Genomic DNA, 17,509 nt, shown 5'->3' with positions numbered 1-17,509 from the left:
TGGTTGCTCTGGATCTTCCCTCAGCAAATTTAGATGTATGATGAACATGCAGGAAACTAATGTCATCCTGAATTGTGGTTTTGGACTATAAATGTTTATGAAGATTAAACATATTGACAATGAAACCACCTATGACCCTTAGCTTTTGAGAAATTAAATATCCTTAACATGCTGGACATAGGAAAAAGAAAAAAGAAAAACTCTGAACTAGAACTTCTTAGAAATTGTCAAAGCTGTTAAAACAATTCTATCCAATGTGAAGTTCTGTAAACTTTGTCACTGTTATTTTAGTAAATTTAATGAAGTGACTTAAAGCTCTAGATAGCAGAATTAGTTTGGTAACTGAATAATTTTTATTCAATTGAATAATCTTTAAAAATTTCTAATTTTTAAAAATTAAAAATAAAGTAAACAGTCTACTAGTAGAAGGATAGTGGAGAGATAGAAAGTCTCTCCAGTGTGCCACTCTGGCAAGGCTTTTGTCACTATTCCACACTTGATTCAGAAATGTTGAAAAGAGTCTCTATGTATCTCTGCCTTGAAGAAAAAATAAAAGCTCTTTATAATCTTAAATGTATATACCACTAAGAAACTTCCCTAGTACTTTTATCAGAAAAATCCAGTGGTATCTGAGGCAACAGATTATAGAAAGAAAATGGCCATTTAAGATACCTTTTAAGATGCCAGACTTCCATACCTATAGAATCGGCTAAAAAAAAAACCTTCTAAAGTAAAAAAGGTCTTCTGTTTTTTCCTTCTATCAGGTAGCTTGGAAGCAGGCATTTAATTTGATACCATCACATTGGGAACTGTGTTTATAGAGAATGGATGCCTAAGAATAGGAAATTAAACTGAACACTACACTTTGAGTAGGCAGTTAAGGGGATAGATTTTCTATTTGAGAGACATGCTTGAACCCAAAGAGGATTTTCAAAGTTGGATTGTAAAAATTTTTAATGGCTGTAGACAAAGTTCTTTGGTTCTGGGTCAAATGTTGTGGAGTTCAGTGGTTTTTCTGGCTAGACCTGGGCATTCTGCTCTCCACATATAAGGAGGAGACCCCTCTCAGAGGGACAATTTGCTAGTCGGATGATGATTTAATAAGGTTGTGAGATCATATCTGGCAATTTCCCACTACCTGCTGCTGATTTTCGTTTTGATGGCTAGCTTAACTAAGACTGTATATTTTATCAACTTCTTTTTTACATTAGTCAATAGTTTTTAGGGTGTTACTTCCCACTTGGGTCTCATTGTGTTTTTTGTTGCATTCATGTGAATACTCTGGTTCACTTGAAAACTTTTCCCATCGTTGCAAGAAAAGTTCTAGCTGGCAAATGACCAGATATGGAACATAAATCATAGTGTGGTTGATCCTCAATAACCCAATGTGTACTAACTGCAGCATAAATTAATACCATCTTGGGATCCCCCTGCTCCACGAGCATTAGTGTCCTATTTAATGGTGTGCAATTTAGGAACACAAAAAAAATTATGTCAAATGAATCTGTGGAGAAACTGAAAAGCAAAATTTAAACAATTTTAGCAATAGCTGCTGTTATTCCTGTCACTTCCAGTAGGGTGATAAATCCAAAATTTAATACACATGCACTATTATGACTATGTATTAAACAATCATCTTCATTATGAGACCTATTTAATTAAAATGGAAGGAATAAACTGGATTGCACTAAATCAGATTCAAGTAAATTATTTGTCATGGTGGACTGTAAAATGGCCAAAAAATTTTGTAGCTCCCCGCATGAAGAGGTGAATTCTATCTCCCTACCATTTGAAGCTGGGCTACCTTGGTGTTCTGGACTGAATGTTTGTGCCCACTCCCATTCATATGTTGAAATCTAATCCCCATTGTGGTGATATTAGGAGGAGCCTTTGGTAAGTGATTAGGTCGTGAGGGTGGCATTAGTGCCCTTCTAAGAAGAGACCAGAGAACTTGTTGGCTCCATGTCATTTATGTGAAGATACAATGAAAAGTAGGCAATCTGTAACTCAGAAGAGGACTCTTACCAGACCCCAACAATACTGGCACCCTGATCTTGTGATCTTGAACTTTACAACCAGTCTGTGGCACTTTGTCATAGAAGCCCAAGCTGACTGACATTTGGTGACATGTTTCGACCAATAAAATGAAGTGGAAGTAACACAGAGCAGGTTCTGATTCTGAGCCTCAAGAGGCTTTTGTGGTTTCTGTTCTTTGTGGTTTCTGTTACCCTTAAATCTTGAGATCACTATGTCACCGAGCTAGAAAATGAGAGGCCACATGGAGGAAACCAAGCATCTCAGAAGCTAGTCTGCTACCTGCCAGACATAGGAGTCTATCCTAGATCAGACAACCTTCTTGTCAGCTGACCAAAATCTCTTGAAAAAGCCCAGCAGAGATTAGCCCAGCCAGCCCAGACAAGATGAACAACTCAGCAATTCACAACATTGTGAGCTAAATAAAATGGTTGTTGTTTTAAGCCACTAAGTTTTGTTACCTGGTAATAGGTAATTGATGCAATTGTGTTTTATATTTTACACCTTTGGCTCTCCAGGAGCAGTTCCTTTCACAATGGAACTCAACACACACCGCCAAATGGCATGCACATCAACAATGCATCATGTGCGTCATGAGATGGAGCCATAGCCACGGCCAATACATAATTTTCAGAAAACTCTTTAGGCAGTTGATGTTTACTCTTTAATGTTACAATTACTATTTGCTTCAACTGAAGGTTTATTAGGATCACCGATGCCTTTAAAATATATGTAAATTAAACCATTTTGCAAGGACACACCTTTTTAAAAAGTCAGCTTTATTAAGATATAATTTATATGCCATAAAGTTCATTTGTTTGAACTGTGCAATTAAATGATTTTTAGTCTATTTACAGAGTTGTGCAATCACTAAAACCTATTTTTTGAACATTTTCATCACCCTAAAAGACACAGCTTTTTCCTTCTATTTTTCTTTTACTGATAGCTGATAAGACCCTTTACTATCCATTTAATTTGTAATAACATTTCTTGCATTTTTCCAATTAGACCATATTGCAACATACGCACTGTGCCTTGTTACTAAAACCATGCTATGGCATTTAGAATCCTGGACTATCACAAAGAAATCCTAAGAGGATAATAAATGCTGACTTTGAGTACTATTTACATTAAAGGAGCTTACTCAGCATATTTTCAACTCGAATCCCTGGTATAGTTTAATAATTCATTTTTTAAAATGCAAAGAGAGAGAAAAAGAGAGAGCAAATATAGATGGCTGGTAAGACACTTCAAATTGCTGTTAACGAGATGGAGAAGAGTTAAGTTCCAGAAGCTGAAGCATGCAATCTAGAAATGGACATGAAGAAAATGGGATAAATGAATAGAGTTAGGAAACACTTTTACTATTCTCTCAACGAGTATGGAATACTATCAGATTAAAAGTCATTCCTCACCAAATGCTTCGCAGTTCAAGAGACATTTCCAAAACATATCTCTGACTATATGGTAAAATTTGGCAGGAAAATAGATTCATTTTATAGAAACTAACTCTGTAGCTCACTTTATGTGTACCACCTATTTCTTAAAGAAAAAGTTAATTGGGTTACATTTTAAAGTTATTATTATTTTTTTAATCCATTTATCTAAAGAATATTTTTTTTATTTTTCAATTACAGTTGACATTCAATGTTATTTTGTATTAGTTTCAGGTATACAGCACTGTGGTTAGACATTTATATAATTTATGAAGTGATCCTCCAATAAGTTTAGTACCCACCTGGCATTATACATAATTATTACAAAATTATTGACTATGTTTCCTATGCTGTATTTCACATCCCTGTGACTATTTTGTAATTACCAATTTATCCTTCTTAATCCTTTCACCTTTTTCACCCAGCCCCTTCACCACCTTCCCATCTGGCAACCATCAGTTTGTTCTCTGTATCTATAAGTCTATTTCTGTTTTGTTTGTTCATTATTTTGTTATTTAATTTCCACATGTAAGTGAAATCACATGAATTTCTCTGTCTGAATTATTTCCCTTAGCATAATATCCTCTAGGTACATCTATGTTGTCACAAATGGACCACTTCTTTATCTAGTCGTCTGTTGATGGGCACGTAGGTTGCTTCCATTTCTTGGCTATTGTAAATAATGCTGCAGTGAACATAAGAGTGCATATATATTTTTGAATTAGTTTTGGATTTCTTTGGCTAAATACCCAGAAGTAGAATTGCTGGTTCATAAGGTACTATTTTTAATTTTCTAAGGAACCTCCATACTGTTATCCACAGTGGCTGCACCAATTTGCAATCTCACCAATAGTGCACAAGGGCTGCCTTTTCTCCACATCCTCGTCAACTTTGGTTGTTTGTTGATTTATTGATGATAGCCATTCTGACAGGTGTGAGGTAATATCTTATTGTGGTTTAATTTGCATTTCCGATAATGACATCTTTTCATGTCTACTGGTCATCTGTACATTCTCTTTAGAGAAATATCTATTCAGGTCCTCTGCCCATTATTAAATTGGATTTTTTTTTTTCGGTGTTAAGTTGTATGAGGTTCTTTATACATTTTGAATATTAACCCATTATCAGATGTATCATTGGTGAATATATTCTCCCATTCAGTAGGTTGTAAAGGGTTTTCGTTGCTGTGCAAAAAATTTGAGTTTGATGTAGTCGCATTTGTTTATTTCTTCTTTTGTGTCTCTTGCCCGAGGAGATAGATCAGAAAAAATATTACAAAGCAATGTCAGAGAGTTTACTATCTCTTTTTTTTCTAGGAGTTTTATGCTTTTGGGTCTTACATTTAAGTCTTTAATCCATTTTTACTTTTTCTCATATATGGTGTAAGAAGGTGGTCCAGTTTCATTTTTTGGCGTGTATCTGTCTAGTTTTCCAACAACATTTATTGAATAGACTGTCTTTACCCCATTGTATATTCTTGCCTCTACTATCATAGATTAACTGACCATGTAGGCATGGATCTATTTCTGGGCTCTCTATTCTGTTCCATTGATCTAATTTGTTTTTTTTTTTTTTTTCTGTCAGTACTATAGTTTGATATCTGGTAGCATGATACCTCCAACTTTGTTCTTTTTTCTCAAGATTGCTGTGGCTATTTAGAGTCTTTTATGGTTTTATATAAATTTTAGGATTATTTGTTCTACAAAATGCATTAGTATTTTGATAAAGATTCCATCGAATCTATAAATTCTTTTGGGTATTATGGACATTTTAACGATGTTTATTCTTCCTATCCATGAACACACTATATGCTTCCATATATTTGTATCTTCTTCAATTTCTTTCCTCAATGACATATAATTTTCCAAGTACAGATCTTTTACCTCCTTGATTAAATTTATTCCTAGATATATTTTTATTGATGCAATTGTAAATAGGATTGCTTTCTTAATTTCTCTTTCTGATAATTCATCACTGATGTATAAAAATGCAACCAACTTCTGAATATTAATTTTGTATTCTGCTACTTTACTGAATTCATTTATCAGTTCTAACGGTTTTTTGGTGGAATCTTTTTAGGGTTCTCTAAATATTGTATCATATTATCTGCAAAGAATGACAGTTTTACTTCTTCCTTTCCATTTTGGATGCCTTTTATTTCTCTTTCTCATCTGATTGCTGAAGTTAGGACTTCCAATACAATGACAATTCTTGCAGCAGCCTCTACTAGAGCCTTTTCATCGGGTGAAGATGCACAGTACTCCAGCAGGAAGGGTGCAAGGTTGGATCGCCAGGGACCATCGCCAATGTCATCAGTCTGAACATTACTAATCTGTACAGTGTGAGAGAAACTGACTGATTTAAAGAAATATCATGTTCTTAATTAGTTTAATTTCATTTCCATGTCTGGTTCTAAAAGAAGAACTGGATATAAAATGAGATAAGTTGTTAAAGTGGGATAAACTACTAAGGTTAGTTAAGTTTCCTGCTGAAGAGTCTGGTCTTTTGGATACAAGTGGACGATTGATTTCCTGGTATTTTACGCCATTACTTGAACATTCCTGAAATTGCATCTTGCTTTCTGTTAAGTGTATCACTTTCATCTGTAAACACATACTCCACCTATCCAAGGTCTTCATTCAAATCAGAAGTATTGACTTGAGCTTTCTGATCAGATCCTTCATGACAGAGATAAAGATCCCAGCCAATAAAAAAGTGGTCCAAGAAATTTCTGTTTCAACTGTCATATAATGAAATTGGAATCATGAAATTGTAGAGTACCAGAAAGGCAAGGAAGTCTGAAATAAACCTCAGAATCTTACTAATATTTCTTTGATGTTCTGTTTTTTGGTTTTACCAAGGTTGGTCTCATTTTTTTCCAGTTTGCCTTTTATATTTTAAGACAGTATTGATGATGGCTTCAGAAATTAGATAATTTATCTAATAATGTGTTCAATGACTTTTCCACTGCAGATCGTTTCTGTGACTTGCTCTTGTAATTTAATGCCATCTTAGTTTCCACTCTGGTATATGTAGCAACACCAAAAATTCCATTTGTGTTTTTAAATCTGTCTCCATGGAAGCAAGAGACTCTCTGGTCCCAATTTCTTCCATTTGTTGAGTTATTATCCTTTATCCCATGAATCTGTACAAGTCTGCTACTAGTTGCTGACATTCTATCACAGCTTCAAGAGTGTCCAAATTGGCAAATGTTTGTAATATTGTTGTTTCTGGAACTGTCACCTGTATTGTCAGGTTAGTTTCTCCATCTGAACTAGCAGTTGTAATATGACAAGAACCATCAAGTCGATCTGAGGACAAAAGCACCAAATCTGCAGAGAAAATCTCATCTTTGGATCTTTAAACAATATCACCCACCCAAATGTTTTTTGATCTAGTTTTTACAAGGCTGCGACTTCAAACAACATTAAAAACGAGCTCCATTTACTTCATTATCTGAGTTATGTCAGAACCAATTTTCATATCCCTGCTTTATGGCGGCTACTGTTATCACAAAGAATAATGGAAGTCCACTGGTAATTGAACTATTAGGTGTATCAATCATAAGCAGAACCAAAAATATGGTAAGAAAATAAAAGTTTGCCACTCTTTCTAAATTGTTCAAATAAGTTCTTTTAAAAAAATAAAATTCCATACAGTATACTTAAATTAATGCAGTTATATATCAATTTCTGAGGTGTGTAAAGGCCAGACTGAGGAAACCTGTTAACTATGTAAACGTGTCACTTCGATGTGGTGAGTGAAAACCCAGCTGCTGCTAGACCCAGCACCACGTGCCCCCACCATCCCTGTCCCCGTTGCACAAGATTAGGGGGCTGAGGCACTGCAGGTGGAAGCCCAGGAGCCAGAGGGGTCAGCAGGGGAAAGTTCTGCTTGCCGCCACCTCTGCCACCTCATTCCCTGTACTGGGTCCCCATCTCGTTGCACTGGCCCTGAGGTCCTACAGGCGCAAGCCCAGGGCCACTGGCCTCGAGGCAACCACCTTTATTATTGACCACTGTCACCCTAAGCACTGCCACAACTCCAACCCTACTTTGTCCTGCCTGGCCTCCCTGCCCCTCTCCCCCAACTCCACACCCTACCCTGATAAGTAAATGTTTTTTTTTTAAAAGATAATTCCAGGTGCTAAGTGCTTGCAATGAAGACACTTTCAATAAAAAGTAATAAAGAGCCCGACTCCATTTTTTTGACTTCTGACAGCTTTCAGAACCCACTGTGCTCTCTTCCGCCTTTGCCCCACATCTGGTCAAGCAAAGAAGAAAGCTCAAGTACTCCCACCTTTGGTGTGGACAAGAAGTGCAAACTATGTCAGCACCAGCTCGACGGCAGGAGCCCTCACTCCAGCTGCAGCCCCATCTATTATATAACTCCTAGCCAGTCTCCTTTCCCCACATTCTCAAGCCATTTTTGGACCAGTGAGAGTTCACTCTGCTCTCTCCACAAAGTACATTATTCAAGTAATAAACCTTTCATATCCTCTCGGTGAATGTGTGGCATCACATCTTGGCATTCGAACCAAAATTTGGATAGAGGATCCATTTTGCCTCCGAGGAGCAATCACATCATGAAAACAAGGCAAAGACTCTGGATGACAAGCACAGTAAGAACAGCAGCAAGGTCTCTGGGGACGTAGACTCAGAAATTGTACAATGTTACTTTCGCTGGTTACAGCAAGTCACCAAGACAAGTTTCTACCTCTTGATGGGAGAAGCTGCAAACTCGTGGCCATTTTTATAATCCATATTGATTATCTAGCTGAATCCAGTTTGACATCATCTAGTTACCCCTTTCATTACAATGTCCCTATCACACTGAGCATTGAATCTGCATAAGCTAGACACTGAAATAATGGTTGTAGAAGTGGACTAAAATCAATTTTGAGTTAAGAACAATGTAATAGCTAAAGCATAGGAGTAAAAAAATAGTCTGTCATAAAACATTTTGAAAAAATCTTCCATATATGTTCATACATCATCTCATATGTCATTCACAGTTTTCAGTCATTTTGAACACAGCAGTATCAAACTTAGGTCTCTTGTCAGGTGTGTGACAAAGCCATTCCAGATAATTCTGACATTCTAATAACATAATTAGACATCTGATCTGTAGAAGGGTGAGTCATCTGAGCCTCCTGACAGACCCGTGAGATGGAGTAAAAAAGCTCACCTTAGAAAGTACAAGTGCAATGTACACATTTGCATGTTAGCATGAATGTATGTTAGCTGAAGTGCTGAATAGGTTCCCCCATTGGAAGGCAAATAGGTGTATTTGACTATGGATATTGCTGTTTTCTCTTGTCCTCAAAATGCCCTTCTGCTTTTGCATTCATTGAGAAAAATACTGACTGTGCTAGGTATTACAGACAATGAAACATGCACTGTTTTTGCCTTGAAGAAGGAAATTTACAAGTTGATATATTGCTATATACAAGGCATTCTGCTAGTCTGTCTACATATGCTTTCTACACAGCACTCATAAATACCCAGTAAGGTGGTGTTATTATGTTTTATAGCTGAGGTTAGTGAAGCTATCATAGATTATAAATTTGCTCTAGATCATTCAGTAAATATATGGCAGAATCTTGATTCAAACCCTGGCTAACCGGAACCTATACCCAGGCTCTTTCTAGCCTGTAACAATGGGTTTCTCTTCCAGTTATGCCAATGTTCAATTGGTTTCTATTTTCTGTTAGAACATTTCTGAATCTCACTCTGAGTCCATCTCTGCATGATTGTGATTCAGTCAGGATGACAGGTTCATCCCAAGTACACATGCAGTGAAGAAGAGAATTAAAATACATGGACCTTAGATCAAACTCACCTGTGTTAGAAACACTACAGTTGCCAGAGTAGTAGAAAAATGCAGAGTCAAGAAATTTATGGAAATGAGTAACACTAAAACACATGTAAATTTACAACAAAAAAGATGAAAAATATCTTTCTATACTTTTTTCAGAAAATGCTTATGAAAGTCTTGTTTTTTGAACAAGACAAGAGTAGACCAATCCTGAGGATCATATTCTGATGGTGAATGAGAAGGGGCTAATTAAACAGGCAGGAGCTGGAATGATGGCCACATAACTGTATCTACAGGGAAGAAACACACATGAAGCCAAGCACACTGATGAGGTCTATATAGGTCTGCTATTGAATATCTGCTTCTGACAACTGTGGGAAATAACTACTCTGTCCTTCCCTTAAGTCTCTCATTCAGTCTCCAAGTTTGCCCATTTTCTCAAGTCTCTTTTACTTTACTGATCTCTTCATCTGTGATTGGGTAGTAATCCCTTCGTACCTGGATCCGCTCCCTCTTAACTGACTGGCTTGCTCTTAGTACCTTTCTTACTCCAAAGTCTCCTTTTATCTGATAAATTATCTTTGTATACAACTTTCATCATGTCCTTTTAGTTTCTCTGTATTTCCTCATGCTTCTAGTCAAAACTACTACCTAGGATTCCCCTGTTCACCACTCTTCAAATTCTACTTCCCTTGCTGGTTAGGTTACTCTTGTCACAGTCTCTCGAGAGTGCCGTATCCATCTCTCTCTATGTCCATCCTTGGACCATACATGTTCTCATCTTTTATAGGGCTTCTCTTCTTATCCAAGTCTCAGGTCAAGTTTCTCATTTTCTATAAAACCTTCCCCAACAAGTCCAGCCCTTACCTCTTACAGGACACGAAAGTTGTTTCTCAAGATGAAAACATAATATTATTATGTACTGTCCTACAGTTAATTATTGTACCACTTGTGTTATTCTGGTTTCCCAGCTATAAGGGTAACCTTGAGTGTAATCACCATGTTTTATATGTTGGAAGTATTCACGTGTGCGTATGTGTGTGTGCACACATACGTATATCTATAGTGATTTATTTATTATATTAACTATAAGCTTTTAACCAAATCCCACACCAAATATTTGCATATTCTCAAAAGTGATAATTTACACAGATTTAATGTAAATTTAAATATTCCCAGATCGTTTTATTACATTTATTGATAAAATAGGTTTTTAAAAAGTAGGCTCATTGCCCCATAAGCTGCAAATGATATATAAGAAAAAGTTCAGGATTTTGTTAGATAGCCGCAGCAAGTTTCCTCCTTTTAAGTAAGCAATAAAGTAACAAGACCGTGGTTTCTAGAACAGTTGGGAATGTCCTCTTGTGGATGATTCATTCATTCATTCATTCATTCATTCATTCATTCATTCATAAATTCCTCATTCAACAAAATAGTTCCAGAACACCTCTTAGTTGCCAGGTACTGTGTCCAGGATCAGGAACATTATTGGTAGCAAAACTCTCTGAGGATAGTTTCTGTTGAGCCAAAAGGAAAATGAAATTTCATAGGAGAATTATATATGGAAACTGTCAGATATTCCAAAGTCTAGCCATAGCCAAATTAGGTTGAGGGACAGACTTGGTTTTCCTGATTTAAAAAAGCTTGTTTCAGCTCCGTTTGATTTCTATTTCAACCTCTACTGTTTAATTGTCATAGATCTCAAATTTTCTCTATTTCCTTGTGTGTGTGTGTGTGTGTGTGTGCTGGGAGATTATGATGTGTATATAGCTTGGAGGAGGAAGTAAAGTTTCTCTGCTTTTTAAAGAATTCTTGGACAACCCCGTGGCTTTGCTCCAAAACTGTCCTGCTGTAATGGAGGATTATCTTTCATGGGTCATTACCTTCCCGAGCTTTAAGCCTTAGAATGAGCATTAAATTAAAATTCCCTGCACCTAGTAGGCAGAACATTGTGACACTCAAAAGTGCTAAATGAATTCTGAGCAATAATATTATCACCATGCATATTTATTGAGTTCAACAGGGTGCTAAGTACTGTACAGACAGATTATACAAGCAGCCTATGCAAAAAAAGCAACATCAACAGTCTTATAAGAACTCTCCCATTCATCTGCTTTAGGAACAGACACTGTAACTAGACTTGTTAGAAATAGTCTCCTCTTTTCAAAAGTATCCTCGAGGCTCTCTATGCTTTTGTTTGATTTGAAAGTGGTCGATTTTCTACAGTTACCATTTATGAATGTGGTCAAGTCTCCCAACTTCAAAATTACCATAAGAATGCTGCAGGCAATAAACTGAAGAACTTCATCTCGTTGCAACTGGAAATTATGAATGGAGTAGTCTGGGAAATCTTAAATTAGTTATAAAATATTATATACATACATGTTTTTTATTCAACTGGGGCGATATGTGTTTTCAAAATTGATAATATTGCTCTTTTTAAATAGCCTTCAATTTTCTGAAAAGAAAACATATTTGAATGCCAAAAGAACTTATAGTTCAGTTTAAAATTAAAGAGTGCAAATATTCAAAGTTAAAGCATGAAGCAAATTCCTATTTTTAACAAAGTAGACAAAAATAGAGGAAAAGTTAAAATGTAATATACCCAATATGTATGTGCAAGAACCAATATGCATGTGGATGAGCACAAAGAATAACTTTGCATATACAAAAACTAATTGAATTTCAGAATACTGACTTTCTTTATTTAAATGCCAGCCCATCAGGGTTATAAGAAAAAAAATTAAGCACTTTAGAGAAAATGGGTTAGAAACTGTCATTGTTGAGTTTAGTGTCTGACAACTTTGAAAGTAACTATAATGTAATTTCCCAAGTTGGTAGCTAAAATAATGGAACATCTGGATGCCATTGAAATGTATGACAATCAAGAAGAGAACAGAAAAGCAGTGGGAACAATGCTTTTCCTTTGCTTATACTTCTTTGTGGTTTTGAACTCTTGCTCCAAACCTCAGTTGCGGCAGTCAAGGGCAACTCCTGTCTCAAAGATTAGGAGTCCATTTCTGGGCCTACGTATCACTTCCAGCAGCTGTACTTTCTACTAGCTTGCCTTCTTAATCTGCTGTCAGACCTTTTCCCTGAACACCTGTGTGAAGTGGTGAGCAGTGTGCAGTGCCATATGCAAACTGATCAGAGTGCTGATTTCAACCTCATATGCAAGATCTGGCCTTTGGAAATGTAGGTATCTCTAGAAGATACCATTTATTAAGCAACCACAGAGTCTAGTGCATTCTATCCTTCTGGAGACAAGTGACTCTATCGTGGACGACATAATGAAGTTGAATTGCAGAGACAAATGATCCTGATACATTTGTCTTAACCAACTGGCAACCTCATAGATGGCGCTTCCTTCTAGCTTCTGGACTGGCCTTGCTATTTGTCAGATGTCTAAAGTTACATATTACATTGTTAGAAATATCTGGGCACTGGCCTATATAGCTAACATTCCTTTCGGATAACTAATTGTAACTAAATTGAGATTCTTTTTACCCTTCCTCTGTCTAATCACCATGGGGAGAAAGGAGAAACATTTTTCAATCTAATTCAGCCAATACTTACTTTGAGTCTAATAAGTATATACTCAGTGCCAAGAGGAAAACAAAAATAGTCATTAAGGATCTTGTAATCTATGGTCTCACAACAGATGCTTATTCATGAATTATATATTTAAGTTTTCACCCTCAAAAAAGGAAAATTCATAGAAGCATATTATTTTTCTTGCCTTCCCTTACTAAAAACCGTGTTTCAAGGCTGTCTGAAAGCAGAGTCTCTCTGAGTGCAGAGATGACTTATTCTTGGCGTGCATGCTAGAGTCTTTCCAGAGTCCCTTTTACTTAACAGCTCCAAAGAGGAACTGATGTGGCATATGAAAGGGCTGCCCTTCCTTCTACTAGTTCTACTCACATCAACTGATGAGATTTTGCTTTTAAGCATGGGAAGGCATATGTACCCTCTCAGAGACATGTCAAGCCTCAGCCACAATTTGGTTTGGATCCTTTCCCTCTTTTTACACCACAAATTGTCACCAGTAGAGAATGCAGACAGCAATGTCAAATATGAATGTTGTTTCCATGCCCACATTTGGCAAATATTTACCCAGATCTTTAATTTGGGATGTAACAGTCTATCATGTAGTAGATGATTTCTAAGGTACTGTTTAACTGAAATTTTATGATTCTGTGGGATATTTTTGTACTTTTGTGAAAAGATACTTAATAATATATCGTTTCTGTATTTAATGATGTAAGGTGAAATATCACATAGTATAAATGTTATCAGGTGAGATATTAATATTCCACAGTATTGTGTAGATATTAATATTCTACAGTGGGAGAAAAGAGAGTAGTTCATACTTGTGGGTAAAATTTTCAGATGTCTAAGTTTACCTATTTAGCTTACACATTCAGGTTTCTGATATAATATTCCAAATGACATGAGTTAACATACAGTAGTCTTTTTTTTAAATGTTTCAGAGATATTTATGTAAAAATTTTCTTACACTATATATTTTTCTTTCAATAAGTGAATGCCATAAGGCAGAGTATCACAACTTCAAATCGAAGGAAGGACTTTTGCTCATATTCGTGTGCAGTCTGGTCAAGTGCCTGAAACGATCTGCTAAATGACATTAGATCATGTCGAGGGTCTTTCTTTCAGCAAATCCATAGGCACAAGAGAGGGTAAGTAAACACCTGCCTGAAAGTGGGCACAAAACCATCACTATAGCAGTGTGAACAGGGGAGCTAGGGGACTGGGCCGTATCCATACAGTCTTCCAGAAGAAGTGGCAGACAGTCCATTACTTAAGGTCATTGAAAACCCTACCACGTGTAATCTCACGCAACTGAAAAAAATAACAAATTAAATGTGAGTTTGTTAATACAGAAAAATGCCATAAAATAAATGCAAAAAGGGGGTTAAAACTAATAGGTACAGTATTATTTTAATCTTTTTGACAAACTTTATGCAGGATATGTCATATGTGAGCTTATATATATAAATGCAGAAAGAAGCTCTGAAAGTTTTCACTCAAAAAGGTAAAAAGTGATCATCATTGCATGGGAAAATTATGTGTTAAATTTTTCTTCCTTTTTGCTTCTCTCTCCCTCCTTTTTTTCTTCTTTAATGGGCATGTACTCCATATTACATGTTTCTGATACATCATAGTTACATGTTTTAATTATTCTACAATTAGAAATAACTATTTTTAAAAAAATCCTACCACAGGCACTATATGATTTCTAAAAGAAGAGTTTTCAAATAGACTCTAATTTTCTCTTTCACCGAGGTGTATATACACATGCTTTAAACCGTTAGAAATTGAGTTCACTCTTCCTTACATATCGATGTCCTTGTCATATGACAGAAAAATTTTTAAGAGTTGCTCCTGGAAGCATCACTTTTGAAGATGGGTAAATGGTTTTGTGCATGTATCAAAGCACACATCATGGGTCTGTCATGGCCTTGCACAGAGAGATTTGTAATTCTTCATCCCAAGGTGGAGGAAGCATATCCTGGCTACTGCTGATAGAGACAGAACGACATCTCCTGTTGTAAAACGTTAAATAAAAACTCCATCATATTCTGTAGCTGAAACCAAACGAACACATTTCTAATTCCTGCATTCTACAAGAGTCTGTCTATTGCAGCCCTGTCTCCCTGCTGGAAAGGCTATAAAGTTGCTTTAAATTTAACCACACATATTCTGACGTCTCTTTTACCTATTGAAAAGAGGTCTAAGGCCTTCAATGGTAATGATGGAACATGTAAAGATAAGACTGCCAAACTTATTCTCAAGTGGCAAAGAAAAGAGTCTGTCCCTATACCATGAAGAGAAAAATTCAGTGATTTGGTAACCTATGGGATACTAAAAGTTGCTTTCACAGTATTCGATTTAGAAACAAGACAAGAGCAAATTAAGTCCCTCTATATGGAGAAAGTTTAAAGACATTCTGCTTTTTCAGAACAGGGGGCTTGATTGGTCAGATGCCCCTTGCTCCATGGGTACTAGTTGCCTAATTTAAAGTGTTTGCATGAGTCTACAGCCAAGCCACCCCGAACAAGCCTGATCCCGTCTGATCTCGGAAGCTAAGTAGGACCTGGTTAGTACTTGGATGGGAGACCACCTAGGAAGAGCAGGTGCTGTAGGTATAAAAAATAGAAAATAAGGGATTGTAAGCTGACAAGGTCCTTGCAATCTGTGAGATCAACCCAGGGTTGCCTTGCCTAAAAAAATTAAATAAAAATAAAAAAATAAAGTGTTTGCATGAAGCTCCTTAAGAGGGCTATTAATGAGTACTCATACATTTTTTTTTTAAATATTGAGCTTTTTCTCTTTCATTTGAAAGTAGTATACTAAAAGTAAATTTTATCTCAATTACATAACAGCAAAGTATACATTAGCACAGAGCTTGGCCCCACATCCAATTGTAAGATTTATCAGCATCTTTAAAAGTGTACTGTGACATGCCAGGAATTAGAATGGGCACCTCATGAAAAATCTACGATCTTCCTTTTGAATTATATATTTATTACCTCCTGAGGATGATATGTTTCAGGTAAATATATGTGATTTAAGAACTGCTTTTAGGCTCCAAATTCACACTGGGGTTGGTAAGTGGCTTCTGCATAAATGGGATGCAGTAGAGCATGTTGTCAGCTGGCACAATGGGAGACCTGCAAACCTTTTGCCTAGGCACCTACTTTCTGTGGATTTCTGGGCAGTATGGATCACTGTAACCTGGGAAGTATGGATCATCTGGCTCGCGGAGTACCTGGAAACCTAAACTTCCAGCTCACCCAATATTCATTGTGTCCCAATGACGTCCCAGGTATTGTTCTAGCTGCTGGGAGTATAAAGAAGAGTACTCCTCAGTTCTGGCCCTCAGTGCTACTGTTGACCTTCACCAAAGTAGGGCCAGGAAGGGAGAGGGCGCAGATCTCTGAAGAGCTCACCCTGCAGCTTGCTAAGAGAGCTGAGAATGGTCTGAAGGAAAGGCAGAGTTTGAAACTACTAAAGGTAATGAATGTTGGATTATGGTATGTCACTGGATACTCACCAAGCGTGGATTACCTCTGTAGGGAATCCCCTGACTACTCATGACTGGTTTATTATTTCCACACAATTGAGGTGTTGACATTTGAATGAAACAGAAAAAAAAATCCCATTATGTATTTAAATATTAAACACACTGCATTAAAAACTAAACACAATTTAAGGCCCTAAAGTGGTTATATTCAGAGGAAAGCTTGGGCGTTAGTGACAAGACTGAGCAGGCCTGAAGACAGCTAACCTGGGAAGACTAGGTATCTGTCTCATGCTAGTCTCAAGAATAATTACTTTATTGAGTCCTTAGATTCTTGGGAATGCTCAAATAGTGTTGCCATTTGAGCTTGGATGCCTTAGTCTTCATCTCAGAATCTGACTTAGAAAGCCAGAGGACTACAGATCCTCGAAGAGAGACTCAGTGACCTCCTTCAGAGCCAGGCCAGACCCCTAATAAACTCCTATCTCCTACTCAGCCTATCTTAGGAGAACGAACTGTTCCAATTTACATGGTCACGATCCATTTAAATGAATGTTGGCAAATGGAAGATGATAAATCTCTGAAACTTTAGGGTCTTCTTCAGAAAAGAAAAAAAACTGATACTTTCCTGAGTGCATACCATGTGCCAGGACTACTCTAGGTACATTCATAGATGCTGTCACATTAAAGTACTATATGTATATTCAACAACTATGAGCCAAACTATAAATACAATGCATAATATAATGCACTAAGTGTTCTGATTTCTGCCACAAAAAGACTGCTTCGGGAATCACAAGGGAATAATTTTAAGCTGCCATTCATAATACTTAACATATATTAAACATTTAAGATGTTCAGTGTGCATGCAACATGCCAATCCTTAAATTCTATGAAGAAGGTATTCTTCTTGTCCTAATTTTACAGATGAGGAAACTGAGGCTAGATAAACGAAGGTTACATAGCTAGTGAGTTGCTAGGTCTATCTCCAAATCCTATGCTTTAACCATCTCTGTCTATAAGTGTAGTACAAAACTAGTTATATATAAATTTTAAAAGGACTACTATAATTAGAACATTGATTTATGAGATATTTTATTTCTCATTAAGTTTGATTGAATAATTGTGTAAAATACAGTGCTACATCCAAAAAGATAAAATAACCAAATTTATTACAGGT

General features: G+C 36.5%; 1 protein-coding gene and 1 pseudogene across 3 annotated transcripts in view; one reads left to right on the top strand and one right to left on the bottom strand.

Annotated features, from left to right (window-relative positions):
* FAT3 (FAT atypical cadherin 3) overlaps nt 1-17,509 on the bottom strand; it is a 600,781-nt gene that overhangs the window by 155,820 nt on the left and 427,452 nt on the right. The window lies entirely within an intron of this gene.
* LOC120590672 (uncharacterized) lies at nt 15,341-15,454 on the top strand (annotated as a pseudogene).

This window comes from Pteropus medius, unplaced genomic scaffold (genome assembly GCF_902729225.1).
Source record: "Pteropus medius unplaced genomic scaffold, Ma_sr-lr_union100, whole genome shotgun sequence".
Taxonomy (NCBI): Eukaryota; Metazoa; Chordata; class Mammalia; order Chiroptera; family Pteropodidae; genus Pteropus; species Pteropus medius.
The sequence above is the reverse complement of the archived record's forward strand: the minus strand, read 5'-3'. Positions and strand labels throughout refer to the sequence as shown.